General features: G+C 44.7%; 1 protein-coding gene across 11 annotated transcripts in view; it reads left to right on the top strand.

The window, feature by feature from the left end:
• The window catches only part of TCF20 (transcription factor 20), a 209,778-nt gene that overhangs the window by 88,588 nt on the left and 100,834 nt on the right, over positions 1-20,356 (top strand). Inside the window, exon 1 of one of the 11 annotated variants that reach the window (XM_025192419.1) lies at positions 74-95. The exons of 9 other annotated variants lie outside the window; for them this stretch is intronic. The gene's annotated coding sequence lies outside the window, so the exon portion shown is untranslated. Of the gene's footprint in view, positions 1-73; positions 96-670; positions 693-20,356 lie in introns of those variants that run through there. One more of the 11 variants, XM_025192420.1, reaches the window with a different exon arrangement.

Raw genomic sequence — 20,356 nt, 5'->3', positions numbered from 1 at the left:
TGCTGATGGGAACAGGCTTGACCCATGAGAGCGTAACTGCCACATTTGTGGTTTTGGAGAAGGCAGATCTGTGCTTTCAGACTGTATCCTAGCAAGTAGGTGCCCACTTGCTCTGTGGGGCCTTTCAACTGGTCTCAGCACCAATGGATGAGCAGAGGATGGAGGCCAAGCTCCTCTCCAGCGGGAGTGTTTGCAGGCTGGCTGGGCTTGTGGGAAGTCAGGAGTCTCCCTTTGTTGCCTGTACTCCAGTGTGCTTTGTGCTCAGATGGGTTTTGATCTTTTGGGGCGGGGTTAATGTGCCATACCTTTTACCCTCACTGAAGTTAATCTTTAACTGTGCCTGAAACTTTCCTTTTTTAAGCTGATTGCATCCAAATAAGTTTTTCATATGATGGAAGTATTGTTGTTGGGTTTTTTTTTTAACCCAGAAAACTAGGTAGGGTTTTATGGGATGCTGCCACAGCTTCAGCTGCATGTAGCTGTGTGCTCCTTTTTTATCTCACTAGTGCACTTGCCCTGCTTTCCCCAGAAGAGGGAAAGTGACAGCCTTGTTCTTCTGCTGAAAGAACTACTGTGAAAAATCAGGGGAAAAAAGAGGGTGTTCACTGGTGGTCAGTCATATCCCTTGATAGCTACATTTTGCTTAACACCTTTGAAGAAAGCCGAATAAAGCTGGATTACTTCAGTAAACTGTAGGTGCCTAGAATATATATATTATATTTTTAAAAAATTACACGTTACTTTGTTATAAATCTAATGTGATTTCTGGACAGTGTCATGAAAACACCTTGTATGTAAGGATATGACCTACTGCTCCATAATTCTCAGAGAGTGAGACCACATGCGGATGCCAGTACTCAAGATCAAGTATTTGTAGGAAACCTTTGGACTTGGGTACTCCATAAATCCTCTTGATGTCCAGTTGCATCAGCTTTTTGATAGAAACAGCTAAGCTTGTCTTTAACAATGTAAATTTGGGCATTGATCTTTAAATAAACTTCTACGAGCTTTGAGACTGGTAAGACCTGGATTCCTGGTGCAATCTGCACTTATTTATCTTTCCATTCCCAGGGTGGCCCATGAAGGTTGGTTTCCAGTGTGAAGGCATCAGTTCCTTATGTTGGAATGATTAAAAAATCATCTGTCATGGGGGGGAGGGCATGGTGTCTTATCAGACACAAAGATATGTTGAAGGCCATTTAGTTGTTTTTATTTTACCAAAGGAATATTACCCATGGTGCATAATTCGAATTCGCATAAAGGGAACCCACTTTACCATGTTACAAATAGGGATATGTTCCAAGACCTTGACTGTACTGCCCCCCAGACCCCACTTTTACAAGACAATTTTGGTACTTGCCAACAGCAGACAGTGCACACAAGCACAGGGCACTAATGTAATGGGGATGGCAACTAGAGAAACACATGTTGCAGACTGAGTGAGGAGCACAGATCCACATAAGAGACTATATATTTTGGTGCGTGTCACTCTCTCAGTGCACCGTACAAAACAGCCGACTGCAGGCTTCCACCATCCCGATGCATAAGAGTGAATTTACCTCGCTTATAACAAAATTGTGGTATAAAAAGGGTCATCACATAAGAGCGAATCACACATACAGAACCCGCATAAAGTGAGGGAAACCTGTACATAATTTATTCTGTCAGTTCATTTGGGTTCACCCATGGTGTCTTGGTCCTGCTGGTTCTCTATTTGTCCATAGAGTCTTCCAGGAAAAGCAGAAAAGAAGACTTAACCCCCCTCCCCCATTTCCCCCAGGTAAAAATATGCAGAAACCAGTTGGTTCATGCTGCCTTTATACAATATTGAAAAGAAAAGTAGGACCCCATTTACCCCCCCCCCCCCCCCCCTTTTTTTTTTTTTTTAGGTCAGCTTTAAGTAAACCAGCTACCATGCAGAGCTAAATGACAATGGATGCTCTTCTTGAAGGGCCCTTTATAGGATTTTTTTTTAACTGCACAGTTCCTATTGCTACTTTAGCAGCTTGACAGGTTGCTGTCTGGTATAATATGTAATGAATTCAGATGGTTTCCATACTGCTTGCTTGATTTCCCTGTAATTTGAAATTTATAGGGCATTTTGGGGGGAGTTTATAGCTGGTCTATGTAAATCTCAAATTCTGATATGAGGTATGGTCAGATCTCCGGAAGGGGTATGATTAGTTTTAACATAGCTTTTTAATTAAAATATATCTCGAAAACTAGTTCAGTGAAATTTGGTACTTGTGAAAAGTACTGAATGAATGATTTTTTTTGGAGTCTAAAGCTTTTTAGCATAAGAAATGGATTTGGCAGTATTGGTTTCTCTATCATCAGTGTGTTTTTGACTTGACCACAATAGGATTTATTTCTATGATGTTTAGGCTTCTCTGTGGGATCAGTGACTGGAATGCTTAGGTAGGGCCATCACGCAAGTATCTAGGTAGTCAAATAGTGCCGGTTACCGGAGTGACTTTTGAGATTGCACGTATCTAGTAAGAACCATAGTCTCATACAATTGTCACCAAATTTTGATTACCAGATTTTCATTACGTAGTAGTAGCTTCTTTTTATAATTGTTCTGGGTTGAGTTGGACAAGCTTATTGACGGTTTTACTGCTTTTTGGAGGTAAATTTTTATTAATATTCTAGTCAAAATAGTTTAAAATGGTCTTAAATACTTTTGACCAATTGAATAGCTTTGATACTCTGGTAAAGGAGAAAGCTTTAAATAGATGGATATGAGGTCAAGAGCTAATCATATGCAAGTTAAATTAAATTCAGGCAGAGTCAGTTTGCCCCTACCTATTGCTGTTTTAGGAGTGGAATACAGTGTTCCCTAACTTGGCTCTTGAACACTTATATACGGTTTGGTCAGTATGCCTCAATCTTAGATAGAAGTACCCTTTTCTCTTCCCAGCCTGGATGCCTTTGTAACTCTCCTTTTAGATCCTACTCTTGACTGACAGCATTATTTATTTAATCCCCCCCAGTTTTAAACTTCCATACCCATTTTGTGCCACAGCACCTCTGTGCTGTTGTACAGTGGCCACCCTATAGCACATCTTGCTTTCTTTAGCTGAGCCTGTGTTTCATACTTTGCTCTGGTTTTGCAGAATGTGGAGTTGGATATAAAGACAAGACTTGTCAAAATTGCCATGAGTAATATAAATACAAAGCTGATATGCAATTGAGCCCTTTATTTCTTTGTACCTTTACTAGCTTTTCTTGACTTTTTTTTTTTTTTTTAAACCTTTTTAAATAATAATGTGAAATGTCAACTTCACATGGGTGAAACCTGGATGTTCAGAACAGTTTGTTAATGTACTTGTGGATGCCATCAATTTTTTGGAACTTTTAGTTTTGATTCATGAGGTTGGGGGCCTATCATTGGTTACACAGGATACACAGCATTTTTAGGTAGTATTGCCAACTGTTGGAATATTTTTTTTCTGTATTGGATGTCCTTTATTCTAGCCCTCATAGACTGGAGATCTGCCTGGACAGTTTGACCTTGGCTGAGTAATATTCAACCTAGGTGCCCATGGTTTTTTTTCCTAGCTACTGCCACTTCCTCCTTTCCCCTTTTCTTTTTACTTTTCTCCCTCCTGCTGTCTCCAAAGCATTATACTAAATTTTAAGGATACAGTGGTCCTCATGGTAGTTTGGTGAATAAAGCTACATAAGGGAAGAAGACTTAAAAAGAAATCAAGATGATTTAAGACTTAAATTTGATATCTGCAGTTCAGACCTCAGAGTTGGGGGTGCTTGTTTGAGATGTAGAAGGTGGTGGAAGGCATGTGAACATTTTCTTATTAATCTAAATCTTAAAATGCTGTTATGTACCCTTTTCCTGCTTACCACTCCATGTTGGCAACTAACTGCGTTGGAGTAATGCAAGTACATATGCATAATTTCAAAATAAGTTGATTTTTCTTTTTGTGAGCTTTCTCACAAATTAAAAAAAAAAAATCAATAGCTTTTATGGGTTCTCAAAATTGAGGCTGACCACTAATTCCCAAACTCATTCTAATTTGCTTGATTCTCTGGAGTAAGAGCAGTACCAGGGTTTCTTTGACTGAGTCATGCTCCTGTATACTTTTGGAGCCTAGAGAGTGTTATCTTAAATTAAGATTTTTTTGGCTTTTGCATTACCTTGTGCTACATCCTTGAGCAGTGTAGATATTTAATATTAGTATGTGAATCAGATGCAGGAGAACATGCATATTGGGACAATGAAATAACACTTCTCCTTTAACTAGTGGAGTCAATCAACCCAGAGTTAAGAAATGGTAGCGGGGATTGGTATGTGTTAACCTAAGTGACTGTCTGGTGGCAGAGAACATGGATGCTCCTCCTAATAGACTCCATTTAGCTTTTCATTTTTTGATCTGCAAAATTCTCATCTGGCAATATATGGGGAGAGAGTGAGGACACCATTGAAAGATTTTTTTTTTTTCCTCTTCCTGAGGAAAGAACTGGTTTCAAGTTCATTGCAGATTTTGATTTGTTTTAGAATAGATGTTCCATTTGAGAAACCTTAGTGTTTTGCTGCCTTTGGATGCAGCCAAGTATGTGCAAAAGAAACGAGAAAAAGTAGACTTTATATCAAGAAGACTACAAGATAAAGTCTTCATATCAAGTTGTCATGTGCTCTTCTATGGAATACCTGATGACTTGATATAGAAAGCTTTTTGCCAGTATGAATTTAGGGCAGGCTAACTGTTGCATCAAAATCATTGTACAATATGCCCCCTATGAGTGCTAACAGAAGCTGCATAGTGTGCCAGAACATAATTTGTATATGGTAGATATTTTACAGCAGGTATTTTATAAAAACATCCACGTTTGATTAGGACATTTTCTTATAATTCTGTGTGGAATGCCAGCTGCCCCTTGTTCTTTTTACACTATAGTTTTTAACTGATTTGGATTCTAACTATTGGCACAATTGGCTGTAAAGAAGGCTTGTAGTTATACAACATATTGCTAATCAGATTTTGAAAAGCTGACCCCAGCTTATTTAGCTTTATTTAAGAAAAACAGAAAGAAAAGGGAAAAAAGGAACCTCTGTGTCATCATATAGTCCAAATTTAAAAGAATAAGTAGTTGTCAGTGGCAGTTGCTCAATTGAAGGATGATCTCTACCACAGCTTATTGATGGGTTTTGAGGTGACGTAAGTGTCACAACCCAAAGGGTGTGATTTTTGTTTTTGTGTGCTTCGGCACTGCTAAATTGTTCCCGCTAAATTATAGCTTCTTTGCACGGTGGAGTTTTCTGCTGCAAAAGAGAACCCCGGTGCAAGGGAGAATTTCCCGCCAATTTGAAGCTTTCTTTGCAGGGTGCATTTCTTTGTTGCAGCACAGAAATGCTCCTTGCAAAGAGTTCCCGCCATTTGTATGCTAATTTGAGTCCCATTATTGGCTAGTTCTAAATTATTCACACGTGGCGGCTAGTGATTGGCTTGCTAGCCGTATAAAAGGCTTGAGTGGTTTCCGCCCAAGTTGGAGGACTCCACGAACAAGTGAGGAGGAGACTTCACGCTGTGTGAAGATCTCTAAGCGCTGCGGATCCTTATGGACCCAGTGCATTTAAAGCAGGCAACGGAGGTCTGATCAACCTCTAGCCTCTCCCCGTTGCCGAGCGCAATCCAGACGTATCCCTTCCCGCGCGCAAAAGAACCGGACCCACGGAGCCTAGCAAACTCCGTGTGAATGAGTGAGCAGAAGGACCCACGGAGCCTAGCAAACTTCGTGTGAGTTTATTCAGAGCTCTTTCGGACGAGTATTTTCTTCGGTTGAGACGACAGGCTCGCGTGTTCAGAGCCTTCAGCCGGATTGGGCTAGAGTTCACGAGTTTAGAACTCTTGTCCGCTTCTCTTCTTTCCTGTCTGTAACCGCAACTCAAGCAAGCTTTCCAGCCTACACCACTGCCATCTCGGTGTAAGTAAGCAATCTTTAAAACTACCAATACGCGTTTGTGCCTAATTCTAGCTCGACGGCCTTCCCTCTCCGACCCGGTGTGCCCGGGCTGCTGGCCACAGCCTGCGTGCAGCGCGGAAAAGGGCTTGGGTCGCTCCCGGCCCACACAATAAGAATCCCATCCTTGAGCCACAGATCCATTCAGAGAAGCTGCAGGTCTTTCAGCAGGGGGAGGGTGGACTGTAAGTCAGGATTTTTCTCCTTAGCCTTCCTCCACTCTCTCTTCTCTGCTTTGAGAGCAAGATACTGTACCTCGAAGCAAGCAGTCACTTTGTTGAGGTTGTGGCATGGTTGGAATCAGTCGGCAGCCAGCTTCTCCCAAGTCTTGACATTGACATCTGTTTTCTTGAGGTATGCCTTCAATGTGTGCTTGTAGCATTTCCTCCGGCCAGATCTCAAGCTGTTATTCAGTTGGGAGTAGAGCAGTTGTTTTGGGAGTCAAGTCTGAGGCATCCGCATTCTCTCACAGTGTAGGATCCAATGAAGTTAGTGCTTGAGGATCATCTACTCAAAGTTTGTAACGCTGGCTTCAGCAAGGATATTGGTATTTGTGTGGCGATCTTCCCGTTTGATGTGGAGGATTTTCTGGAGGCATCGTTGGTGATATCTCTTTAGGCTCTTGAGATGATGACAGTAGGTCATCTGTGTTTTACTTCCGTTGGAGGAGTGTGGGGATGATAACTGCATTATAGACCTGAATCTTGGCGTCGTTTTGGAGATTGCGATGAATAAAGATATGCTGAAGCAGTTTCCCAAATGAGGCATTTGTTCATCAGGTCCTGTGCTGGATCTCCTCATCGAGATTTGTTGAGAGAGGCAATTGCTGAAGTAGGGGGAAGTACTTGGCTACCTCCACAATCTTTCCTTCAGTGGTAATTTGGGGAGGGGTTGGGCCATGTTCGTGGCCTGGGACAATGCTTTAGTTTTCTTGATGTTGAGAGAGAGGCTCAAAGTTTGATAAGCTTCTCTGAAAAGATCCAGCCTGGTCTGGAGACTTCCGTGGCTTTGTGCAAGGACGGTGCAGTCAGCATGTTGAAGGTTGAGGATGGATGGTTATTTTGAGTACTTTGGTCTTTGACCAAAAATGTCCCAGATTGGAGAACCTTCCATCCATTTGGTATTCCTTGTCAGTTCCACAAGGAAGATGGTCTTTAATGAGAACCAAGATGATTGTCAGAAAAATGGAGAACAGAGTTAGGACTGTGACACTTCTTTGCAAGGATAAGTGGTTGTATGCTGTTAAGTATTGATCAGTTTTCATTTTGATAAATATACCTTACTACTAGAGTTAGTGAGATGGCTGAAGACATCAGTTGAATGTCAGTCACATTTGTCAAATAATGAATTTGAATAATTTTGCTAAGGGTAGAACTGGTTGAGTAGTGGGATGGTGTATGTGTGGCAGTATATGGTTTGATAAATGTTGCTGAAATGTTGTTAGATATGTTCCAGTGAATATTATTTGAGCAACATTTTATTAAAAGCTTTAGCATTTGCTTCCTTTTTTTTTTCTTAGCACACATGTTCTGTGGCATCATGTATCTTTGCGGTTTACACAGTAACTTCTTTTGCTCTCATTCGTCTATTTTCTTGTTCCATATCTCCTTCCTGCTCAGGGGGTTACTTAGTTTCATGTTTAAAACATTTTAACCTTACTTTCACCTATTGTCAAGTGCCAGTGTGCTCACTGCCTCTCTAGGTAGGTAGTGCAACAAGTTTAACACACTCTTAACTGTTGGCTTGGATAATCTAGTTGGGGATTTATCTCATTCACCCCCCTGTTTAGAGCAGGGGGGTGAATGAGATGACCTCCTGAGGTCCCTTCCAACTTAAATTCTCTATGATTTTAAATTAGTAGTGAACCATGCTCTTTAACAGGCAGCATTAATACAAAAGGTGGGAGATGGCTGTCTTAATGTTCAGGAGCATCACCTTGTTCTTTCTATTCTGAGGAAAAAGGGACTACTGGTATTCCTACTATGGACTTGCTGTGAGCCCCTTCTCAGGGCCTAAATTTATCTTTGTTTTGCTTGAAAATGAAAACCTCCCCCAACCCTGTCTTAGTACTGGAATGGAAAAGCATTTTCTCTCCCTCTTGTTCTTTTCCTTGAGTATTGGACTCGAAGGACCAGGAGACGTATTCCAGTCCTCTATTTATATAGACTCCACCTTTTAGTATCCTGTCTGCTGCAATTTGGAAGTTAAGGATGGTGGTTTTGCCACTGCCCCCTCTCCCTAGCTCTGTTTTTGGTCTTCCTTCACAATCAGTAATTACTTTGTCTGCTTGTCTGTGTCTTGTGAATACTTTCCAGGCAGCAGAGATAAATTGACTTGTTCTTTGTCAGTTGCACAGTTGACCGCTAGTTTTTGAATGGTGACAGGCAAAATGGCAAGAATCTGGTTAGTGTAATTCTGCTGCAGTTTAGGTTTACAGACACTAATTGTGGCTTTGATAAGGAGTTTTTGTTGGGGTGGAATTTATTGGAAAAGCAAAAGCATGTAACAGAAAGAACTTGTAAAGAAATGTGCGTAGCAAACACAAAAAGAGAAAAGGGAGGAGGAGAACTGGAGGCTTCTCAAAGCAAGCATATGAGGTCCAGTCAGAAGCCTGTTGAAGTGTGGGGGGAATGCAGGGGAATGACCTGTTGATAGTTTAGGGTTTTTTTAAGCCTAATCCAAATGCAGTGTCAATGGGAAGAATCTACTCTCTTTAACTCAATGGAGAGAGAGGGTCAGGAAACTACTAGGCCCAGACATCACAGATGAACTGAGAAATTAATACTTCTGTTTACCCAGATGGGCTATCCTACATAAAAAGTAACTTTATTAATGCCTGAATAATGCTTGATTATCTCCCTATGTGGATGCTCTGGTTTTGGAATAAGAATACTCTGTTCCTGTTGTACTTGGCCTAGTGGGTTAACAAGGCACAAGCGTATCTGTTATATATAGATGCAGTTAGTCAGAAATAACTGTGTGTGTGTGTGTGTGTGTGTGTGTGGAGACAAGTACTTGGGTAAAAGCAACATGATTTTTGTGTTTTCTTGTCAATATCTCCCTCTTGCTTTAAAACAAGGTGGCTGGTTTTTTGCTTCTTCCCTTTCTGGGCCTGTGGAAGCAGGGAGAACAGTCACTGCTTCCTCTTCTATATACTCTACTGTAAAACACCCTTAGGATCATCCACCATGTCTGTTAGCATGGATATTAATGATGGTACACTCCATTATGTTTCTTTATTTGCTCTGCTTTTCTGTCCAGGCTGGAGGGAGAAAGGAAGGCCCTGGTCTTTGGTAGTTTTATCTGTTTTAATGTGCGGGATGAGTGCCTGCCAAGTCTCAAGTTTAATACCTGTGAACCTAACTTTCCAGAGGTGTTAATCATTTAAAGGTCTGGCTGATTTCATTTGAAATCTTAGGACTCTGACATGTCTAAAAATCACACCAGTGCACTCCATGTCTCTCCCTTTCCACTTAATCACCTTCATTATTTTCCACTGACTGACTCATTCTCTTCCTTTTGCTTTTCATACCTCTGATTTCCTGCTTCTTTCCTTCCCCCACCCACATGCACAAACATGTCCTTACCCCTTCTTTTCCCCTATGGGATAAGCTGTGAGTGAGAGAGAAGAGGAAAGCTAGTCCTGGACAGCCTCTTGTTTGTGCTCCTTGCCCATGCTCAGTGTTCTCTTCCTGTTCACTCTCCCCCAGATGGTGGCAGCACTGGAGGAGGGAGAAGCTCTAGAGCAGGAGTTGCTTTTGGCTGGAGTGCCAAAAACACCCCAGCCTCCACCCATGCCTTGGCTTGCCGTGCCAGAGGTGGGGAAGCTGTGAGGGGCCCAATTTTCATTGCTGGTAGTGGCTGCACTTCTGCCTCCAAGCAGATGGCAGGGGAGTGGCCAGGGCTGCGCTGTCCTGGCCCTTTCCTCACCACGTGTTGCAAAGTACGTGTGTACCCGCTGCCACTCTGGAGCTGGTGTTGGGGCTGTGGAACCTAGCACAGCTGTTTACAGCCTGCCCACTGCGTGTTGCAGCTGTCCAGAGCCTGGATTGGCTGTAGTAGGCAACCAGGTGGCTACAAACAGCTGCGCTGGGCTCCACAGGCCCAGTACCAGCTCCATGGTGGTGGCTGTGTATGTGCCTCTGGGAGCACAGGTGGGAAGGGATCTGGGACAGCACAATCCTGGTCTCTCCTGTACTGTCCATCCCAAGGGGCCATGCAACTGCCACCACCATGAAGCTGGGTTAGAGAACCCAGTGCAGCAGTTTGCAGCCTCCTGGCTGCCTGCCACAGCCAGCCTGGGCTCTGGGCAGCTGCAGCAGGCAGCTGTGCTGGACTCTGCAGCACTGGCTCTGTGGCAGCAGCAGCTGCATGTGTGCTTCTGGGAAGACAGCAGGGGGTAGGGCCAGGTCTGCATTGCCCTCAGGTTCCCTCCTGGCTGTGTGCTGGAGCCATGTGTGCAGCCATCACAGCCACAGAGGGGTTGTGGAGCATGGCACAGCTGTTTGTAGCTTCTCAACTGCAGCTGGCCTGGGCTCTGGGAAGCTGCTGCCTGCCACAGAGCCTGGGCTGCTTGCAGCCTCCCGGCTACGTGCTGCAAGGAGTCTGGGCTCTATGGCTGGTGGCTAAAACTGTGTGAAGCTTCAGTAGCTGATTCAATTTGGAGGAGATTTGGCCCAATTCAGGGACTGAATCTCCCAATCCGAATCAAATTGGGAAACCAAGTAAAAGCTCCAAATTGATTCGGGAAAGATTTGGCTACTTCGGACATTTGTCCATAGACTAAACAGGCAGCTGACAAGTCTGTTGGGGTTGGTGGAGGGCACTTATGGCAGGGGGGCACGTTAGTTGGGGGGGCGGGGTGTGGGATGCTGGTGTGGCAGCACTGGGAGTGGGGGCTCTGCCCATTTGCCTCTTGCCCAGCTGGGGTGAGGGGGGTGGGATGTGCGTGTGGCACGCTCCAGGGAGAAGGGGGCAAGCGGCAGCAGGGCACAGCCCCCCCCTCCCAGCACTGCCATTCCTGCATCCTGTGCCCTCCCATGCTGGGTGGCAAGCAGCGGCAGGGCAGAGTCCCCACTCCCAGTGCTGATGCGGGTGTGGCAGTGCTGGGAGCGGGGGCTATGTTCTCTACTGCTGCCTGGAGTGAGCTGTGCCTGCATTGCTGCTGCCTGCCCCCACCCCGGCGCACTGGCTGGAGTAGTGGCAGCAGGGCATAACCCCTGCACCTCCCTCTGCTGGGGCAGAGGCAGGCAGAGTGTTGAACCCACTGCTGCAGCCAGTGAGTATCAGGGCCTCTGAGGGCTCATGGCAGAGCCCCCCTGAGCAGCATGGAGCAGTGGGGAGCAGCAGGGATTGCTTGCCCCAGCCTGGCACCCATGCAGCAGCTGCTCTATGGCACGGGTGCAGTGCAGCTCAGCAGGGCACTGCATGCTGTCTGGGAGCTGGGGTGGCTCCACCTGTTAGCTGTAGCCTGGCACCGCTCAGCCCCAGTGGCCCCAGCTTCTACACAGTGCATGGCGCCCTGCTGAGCCGTGTTGCTTGGTGCAACAGCTGCTACATGGGTGCCAAGCCAGGCAGGTGGGGTGGGGCACACAATCCCTGCTGCCCCCTATTGCTCTGCCCTGCGTGTGGGGTTGGGGTGCTCTGCCATAAGTGCCCAGAGGTCCCAATTGCTGCTGCTGCATCTGGTGAGTGCCAGGACTAGGCTGGGGCTGGGTGGGGGATGCAGCTGGCCAGGGCAACTGTGGGGGCTTCTCCTGCAGCTCTCCCCAGCTGATCCAAATCACCAAATCTTCCAAAGCCAATTCAGCTGAATCAATTCAGGACAGTGATCCAAATCTCTGTATTGAATCACTGTCCTTCGACTCGGCCGAATCTGAATCGAATACTTCCCTATTTGCACAGGCCTACTGGTGGCAGCTACCCAAAGCCCAGGCTGGCTGTGGCATGCCAAGGAAAATGGCCTTGCATGCTGTGCTCTGGCATGTGTGCTGGGGGTTGCCGATCCCTGCTCTAGAGTGTGTCTATGTTGCTTTCTCAGAGAGGCAGATATGCTGCTGAAAAAGTAAGCCCTACCTATATTCACCCATGCTCCCAGGTATGTAGTGTAAATGGTTTTGTGCAGTCCCCAGAGTATGCCATGGCATCATGCTCAGGCTTTCCAGAGTTGAAGTCAAAACTAAGATTGGGTGGGCATTGTAATTCTAATGGGTTGATAGTAAATGATGAACGTTCACATAGTTGCTAAGGTACAGGTTGGATCCTTTAAGCAGAGAGAAGTAGTTAGCTGTGTTAGTTTGAAGTCAGAATGCAGAGTAGATACCTTCATTGTGCTCTCTCATATATATTAGTCTATAAAGGTGCACATCTACCCTGGATCATTTAACACAGAGGGGTCACATGTATGGCCTATAGGCTGCATCCATTCTGTGGAGCTGTTCTGGCTGGTCTACTGGGCTACTGGCAGGTGCCAGAAGTTGGGATGGGCCAGGAAGAGTGGTCTGCTACAGAATCTGGGGCCACTGGGTCCTGATGTACATGTTGATCACTGACAGAAGAGTGAACAAGGGCAGATATAGCCCTGTCACTATCTGGTCACTTTGCTCGTGCCCACTGTTATGGCCCTATCTCCTCGGATGCTAGCTCTGTTGCTGCCTTGTGCTGGAGCCACCGCATGTCCTATGCTGGAGCTAGAGCTGCTGCCCTGGCACGGTGGTGGTGGCAACAGTTCTGGCTCCAGCCTGGGGCATAGGGCACAGCTGTAGCTCCTGCCATATGCTAGAGCTGCTGCTTCCTCCTTCCCATGCCCCAGGTTGGAGGCCTCCACTGTGTTCCCTGTGCCACCTGGCTAGATCTGGCCTAGGGTGCAGGGTGAGTTTGATGCCCTTGCTTTAACCCATAGCTTCCCAAACTGTTGGCATTTGATCCCTCTTCAAGGGACAGTAAGCCTGTTTTCATGGTCCTACTCCCTACCATCTGTACCGCCTCATGTTTTTTAAAGGTATACTCGTATTTGAAAATTTAGAATAATTTAAAGGACACATTTTTAGTACAATTATTTTAAGAGATGAGTTAGGTTCAGCTTTTCATGTCAGGTCCCCCATACAAGAGGGAACAAATAAAGAAAAGCTCTTTCACTAATGGTCTCCAGTAGGCTCCTTGAGCCTTGATCTCCTTTTAGTGCAGTTTATATGGTGCTCTGGAGTCCTTGGACTAGGGCTGCTTCTTGATCTGGGAACAAAAAAAAATATCATTGCCACAGCCCCCACATGTGGCTTAAAAATGAGTGGCCCTTAACTGTTAGTATTTCATTATTCAATAATTGTCCATTCTCATGTGCTTTGAGCAGGAAAATAATTCACAAGGCTGGCTTGTGAATAAGGCAGTTCATGCTTCAGGTATTTCAGTCTCTTTTCAAACTCAGACACTTTTGTATTGGTTATACTTGAGTCACATTTTCCAGATTTTTTTTAACAGTCCCAACCCCTGGATTTTTGTGCGCGTGTGCAATTTTGGTTTTTTTGGTCAACATATAAACTGAAATTTCAGGGAACGCTTTATCTAGTTCCGGTTTTCAGTGCTTTAGATCAGCGTTTCTCAATCCGTGGGTTGCAACCTAAAAGTGGGTTGCAAGAGTATATGAATGGGTCACAAACAAACTTTAAAATGGATCAAAAAACTTAAAAAGTGGATTCTGCTTTAAAGGAGGAAAACATGGGAAACCTGTGGCTTTTCCCTTGCAGCCTGGCAGAGTTCCAGCCTGCCAAAGGCTGCTTGGGGCTCCCATGCTTCATACCCTGTCCCCTCATCTGTCCCACACACTGCGAGGCTGGGGGCAGGGGGCAGTGGGTCAGGAGTGAGGGGCACTGGATCAGTACTGGCCATCAATGTTTACAGTTGGGTCCTGGTGCAAAAAAGTTGAGAACCACTGCTTTAGATTGCCTGAAGAAGGGTGTTTGTGCCCAAAAACTTGCAAATAACTTTTTTCCAACTATTTAGTTGGGCTAATAAAAAATATCACATCTACCCAAAGAACCTTGCCTGCCTTAATATCTTTAATGTATGTATCCTCACCACTTCCTTGTGAGGTAGGAAGTGCAATTATTCCTCCATTCTACATATGGGAAACAGAGACACAGAAATAATATTAGTTCACATTTGAAATGTGTGGCATAGCAGAATAGAGTTTAAACAGAGAGTTAAGTCAGTCTCAAATAGTGCAGTAGTCACTAGGACATCACACCTCCACAGTTGAGGCATGTTCCTGTTGCTTTTTAACTTCCTCAGTAGTCCTTTCTGATGTTCAGGCACTCGGTGGGAAAGCAATATTATCTGTATATTTCCAAACCTGTTTGTTTGTTTAGTTTTAAATATGGAGAAATATTATTAAGAAAGCATTTATGTTGGGAGTGTGTTGCTGCATGGTGAATATTGGCTCAAATCTGCTACTTTCAGCTTTAGATCATTTGAAGAAGTGTGCTTTTGGTTTTCTTTTTAACTTGTGAATGCATATATATCCATAAGTGTATGTGTCTCCAGCACAGCAGGTTTATATTATGGATATAGAGTCATTGGTAGCAACTCTGTAGTTCATGTAATTCTTTTTCCTTTCTGCAGTTCACTTTGTGTGTGGAAGGGGGGTGGGCTTTTGTTAGTCATGAAAGCAAATATTCATCACAACTGAAGTTATGCCTCTTAATCCTTCAGTTATAGGGTAAAGTGAATCAGCTTTAGTTCAAGTTACTTAAAATTTCCTTTTGATCTTTTTTTCACATCTCTCTCTCATTTACCAATAGTTTTAATAGTTCAGACTTTCAGGAGATGTGGAACTAAACAAAATGTTTGTATGCACACTTTCATATGTACTGAGAATTTAAAGGTATAGAATTTGCTTCGTAACACACTATTTGCTGAGTGCAGACTTCTTTATTAAAGTAAAAAAATTGTTTGTGGCCCTTGTGCAGAATTAAATCTGAATAAAATGTAAACCACTCTTGTCTTCCTGCATCTGCAGATGGTTCGTAGTAGTAATTCAGTTTTCACTATTTCCTTATTGGTACCAGTGAGAGAGTGACTCTGAAATGCAAGGAACAAAACAAAACAACCCCCAAACAAAAAGATCTCCCCTGTTCCATTCATTAACTGGGGGTTTCTGCTACAGAATTCAGTAATGTTTCCGATACTCGACCAGTGCCTCCCAAGCTTCTTGGGAGACAGAAGTGTGTGTGTGTGGGGGGAGAAATTAATGCTGAATTTACTTTGTAGTATTTGCTTTTTTTTAATTAGTAGTCATCATGTTCGGTGGGCAGGGGAAGGTAGATTTTCTGAAGCAGGTAGAGAGTCCTCAATCTCCTACAGTAGAGTGCCACAGGATTTAGGCCCAGTTTGCTGCAATTTGGGTAGGTCCCTAAACATGTACTGGGACCTGTCCAAAATGCGGCAGCAGATGGGTGATTTTTGCAGGTCAGTCATGGCTCCCCCATGGTTCAGTCATGGGTCAGTCTGGCCACCACTTCTGCAGTCTTTTTGGTGCGCGCGCCCCCGCCCCCCCCCCCCCGGCCATTGATTGGCCAAGGGGCTGTGGCAGACCCATCCCTTCCCAGTGTTTAGCTGAGAGGGCTGCCTTTCATGTGGCCCCCACTCCTTTTTGCTGGTGGTTGGAGAGGTTGGGCCACAGCAGCCCGCTGGGGAGCCAGCATTTTATTTTTGATAAGCTGTTGTTTTTCCGGCAAGTTCGCACAAAATCATGGAAACCACTGTTTTTTGCGGTGTTTGTGGAAACAGCTGTTTTTCATGGTTTGAGTTAGGTCCCTATACATTGTGTTATATTTGTAGCAGTTTTCAGACAAAAGGAACAAATAACCAAGTAATTAGCATTCTTCCTTGTTATGATTTTAGTTTCATAGAAGGCCAAAGGGAGAAAAATAATCTTCAAATTGTTGCTCATTAAAAATGCACATGACACAGATCAGGCATAAAATTTTATTTGCAAACCTTTTAACAAATTTGTGGTAAGGCTAAGGAAAAATTAGTTTGTAAGATTGTTGGACTGTATCTCTCAATTCATGAGACATTCATAAGCTTTTTAACATAAATTGATATATGTGACTAAAAACATTTTTACACCTCACTAATTATATATGTGTATCAAATTTTGGGGTGATGTATCAAGAACTTAATTTTACATTCTTATTGTGTTAGATTAAGAATTGATGAAATATAGAAGTTAAAATATTTAAGTAAACTAAACTTTCATTTTTTTTAAAACAGTGGCTTTTTCCTAAACATTTCAGCAGGTTTTTTGTTTAAGTTTTTTGTGTATGACTACAAGATGGTGTACTTTTAAACTCTAGGGAGCAAGATCACTCCTACGTTCTTGGCAAAATAAAATGTAGCGCAGTGGCAAGGTGCAGGTTTCACTGGAATTGTCTTGGCATGCATGCCAGGACATGAAGGGATCTAGAATTTTGTGAGAATTGGGCTTGAATCAGTAGGCTTTCATCACTCAGTTCCTGGTAGTTGTCAGAGGTGATTTTGAAAGGGGCCATGGTTCTTTAGAAAGGTAAATATATGAGGCTACAAAATATTTCTTGTTTGGCAGTCTAGAACAACCAAAATTCTAGTTGGCGCACACAACATTTTAATGTTGCCTGTTGGACAGACTGATCTTTAAAATGCTGTGTATATTGATTTACTTGCATATGACACCTGAGGCCAAAAAGAAAATTTGTTCTGCCTTTATTTCCCTTCAGAAGGCACTAAATAGAAAACAAATTGCTCTGCTGCTTTGATAAATTTCTACTTCTGTTTAATCATTCAGTTGCATGTTCTTGTAGATGAGAAGAATGCCCACAGCTAATTATGTGTTCTAACTTTAAGCACAGTGTGGGGAACAACTCCTGTTGAGTGGTGCTCCCAAGAAACTGAAGCAGAAAAATCATTCTGTTTCTAGTCACTGCTCAGGTGGACTAGTTAAGTCAGTTTACCCACAGCAGTGCAGGTTAGCAACTTGGCCTTGACAACGGATAGGATACCCAGTACAAAAAATTACCAGGTACACAAAATACCTCGATACCAGGTTTTGTTCAGGAGGGATCCTGGTTTTCTCAGTTTAAAATTCCCAAATTCTCTGATTAACACCCCCAAAATCCGTGTTTTTTGTGATTAAAATGAAACATGACTGTATATGTAGGTATCAGTTGAATGCAGTGTTGGAGGGAGCGTTGTGCCACCATGGTGGGACACGGAAGCAGCAGTGCAGGGTTGTGCCCCCCACTGCTGCTGGGCGGAACTCAGCCAGCCTACCAAGGGAAACCTGTGTTTCCCCCCTTTAAAGGAGAAAAGGGAGAATCCACATTTTTTTCTATTAAAGGAGAAAATCTGCATTGGTATCTGTTTTCTGCAGTGAACAGAAAACTTGGATTCCTGCTGTTCCTGATTGTGAAAATGGTCCATCTGTTTTCATTTATCTGAGCATGGCGCTCGGTTCTCCTACACTGGTACTGATTTTGAAAACTCTTCATTGGGTGTCGTGATAGACAGCAAAATGAACATGAGCCACCAGTGAGATGCTGTAGCTGGCAGAGCTAATCAAACACTGGCATGTATCTACTGAGGCATCTCGAGCAAGACTAAGGACATTGTCTTCCGTCTTTACGCAGCCTTGATGAGACCGCAGCTGGAGTTCTGCATCCAGTTTTGGGCACTGCACTTCAGGAAGGATATGGAGAAGCTCAAGAGAGTTGAAAGGAGGGCCACATGCATGATTAGAGGCCTAGGGACCAGGTCATATGAGGAGAGGCTGAAAGACTTGGGACTGTTCAGCCTGGAGAAGAGAAGACAATTTTTAAGCAAGCTTTCGGGTTCAAAAACCCTTTGTCAGGCTAAGGAAGTTTCAGCAGTTGATGTGTGCTCTTTCTGGATGGAATGAAAAGTAAAAAAGCCAGAGGCTGGGCTGGTATGCATACAAGACAGGCAATCATTGAAAATGTAGATTGAGGAGTCAATGGGTGAGAGACGGGCTGGGTACAGGGGAGAGAAGGGGGATGAATAGTGGAGAAGTACCTGGGAAGTCAGCTGTCAGGCAGGTTATAATGTGTCATAAATCCAATGTCTATATTTAATCCATTTTTAGTACGCAGGAGGTTGATGGAGTTCATAGGCTCATCTCTGGGAAGTGTTTTGTAAGCTTCCTGTGAGGATCAGGACTGAGAAATTGGAGAGAGTGGTTTTCTTGTGAGAAATGTGTCTTCCTTCCCCCCCCCCCCAGCTTGTCTCTTACCCGTTGACTCCTCAGTCTACATTTTCACTGACTACCTGTCTTGTATGCATACCAGCCCAGCCTCTGGCTTTTTTACTTTTCATTCCATCCAGGAAGAGCACACATCAACTGCTGCAACTTCCTTAGCCTGACAAAGGGTTTTTGAACCCGAAAGCTTGCTTAAAAATTGTTCTCCAACTATTTAAGTTGGTCTAAAAAAAGATATCAGATTCACCCAAAGAATGCCTATGTCCTTAGACCAACACAGTTACAACCTACACCCCTGTAACATAAATTATAGCTCTTTTTTTTAGCTAGAGACTAACAAACACAAATAACAAAATTATTTGTTTTGTTCTTTTCCCCCCCTTCCCCTTTCTTCCAAACAGGCTGGGCGACAGACATGTATTTCTGTGTTTCTGTACATCTCTGGACTTGCAGAATGTTTAGTGGTAGTAGAAAACTGCCTTCATAAAAATAAGTAAATGCCATAATGAAAAAATCAGCCTACACACAAAAATGTCAATTATGCTCAGTTCTGATCTTACAAAACTGTAACAAACGTTATTGTTAACTGTATTTTCTTTTTGGATAACCAAGCTAGGAAACCCAGTATCCTTAGGTAGGTTATGTTTTAAAAGTTCATCCTTGTACTAATGGATCAGTGTAATCAAAGTCTGAAATTGACTTTTTTTTTTTTTTTTAATGTCAAAAGATCTCCAACTACATACACAACTCATTATGCTTCTTTAACACTGTTATAGAAAATAAGAGTTCAACACATACCCTTGATACAACAGTTTTTGGGCTGTCCATACCTACTGTGTTGGATGGCTGTAAAATTGGCATGTTGTGGGAAAATCTGAGCGGCTAGTCTTGATGTATAAGGCACAGAAGCTTATGGGTATATGCTGCTTTTTGCTCTTAGGGCATTTTTGGATGTACTTTGAAATATTAACTTTGGTAGGAGGACTAACATAGTTAACCAGTGATGCTTGGAGAATCTCACCAGTGCTACAGAATTGTTAGAAAAATGGTTACATCCTGTTGGCAGTCATTACAGCAGGGGCAGGCAATTATTTTGGGTGGAGGGCCGCTTACGCAGTTTTGGCAAGCTGTCGAGGGCCACATGGGTAGCCCTGCCCCTTGACAGATGCCCCACCCCCTGGTCACCATCTTGGGACCAATGTCCCAATGTCTCAGCACCAGCACCATTGGGGCCCAGAGTGGGGCGCAGGCTGGCAGGGGTCTGTGGAGCCGGGTTAGGCTGCACTAGCAGGGAGAGGGTTGAGCTGGCCCGGCTCCATAGAGCCCCTGCTGGCTGGGACCCTGTACTCCTGCCGCGCTGCTCTGGGCCCTGCAGGGAACAAGCTGGTGCTTAGCATGGAGAAAAGTGGCCCCTCCCCCACCCCAGGGCCAGTGCTCCTTGCTGCAGCTGCTCGCAGCCTGCGCGGGGCTGTCCTGAGCAGGCATAGACAGCCCCATGTGGGCTGTGAGCTGCTGCAGCACAGGGCGCCGGCTGCGGGGTGAGCAAGGGGCCACTTTTCCTATGCTCAGCACCAGCTTGTAACCCACCCCTGCTGCCAGCTCCAGGCTTGCCTGTGAGGGCTACGGTGTGATGGCCCTGCACCAGCTCCAGGCTCGCCTGTGAGGGCTATGCTGTGGTGGCAGCAGCTGCTCGGTGCATAAGAAAGTGCCCCGCCCCTGCTTCTTGCTGTGCTGGGCAGTGTTTGCCACTGCCACCTCTGTGCTGCCTAGTGTGCGAGCTCTGGTCGGGCAGCAGCAGCAAACGTTGTTTGGTGTGGCAAGTGGGGGGCTGCTTTCCTCCGTGCCGAGCAGCTGCTGCTGCTGTGGCACAGCTCCAGTGGGTGAGCCCAGAGCTGGTGCAGGGCCCAGGCTGGCAGCGGGGGCAGGTCACAAACTGGTGCTGAATGTGGGAAAAGCGGCCCCTCGCCTGCCCCGTGGTTGGTGCTGCACACTGCAGCCGCTTGCAGTCTGCATGGGGCTGCCTGTGCCTGCTTAGGACAGCCCTGTGTGGGCTGAGAGCAGCTGCAACAGGGGGCGCCGGCCATGGGGCAGGGGAGGGGCACCTTTTTCCCAGACTAAGCTTTTCCCTGG

Source organism: Alligator sinensis, unplaced genomic scaffold (genome assembly GCF_000455745.1).
Source record: "Alligator sinensis unplaced genomic scaffold, ASM45574v1 scaffold1081_1, whole genome shotgun sequence".
NCBI lineage: Eukaryota > Metazoa > Chordata > Crocodylia > Alligatoridae > Alligator > Alligator sinensis.
The sequence above is the reverse complement of the archived record's forward strand: the minus strand, read 5'-3'. Positions and strand labels throughout refer to the sequence as shown.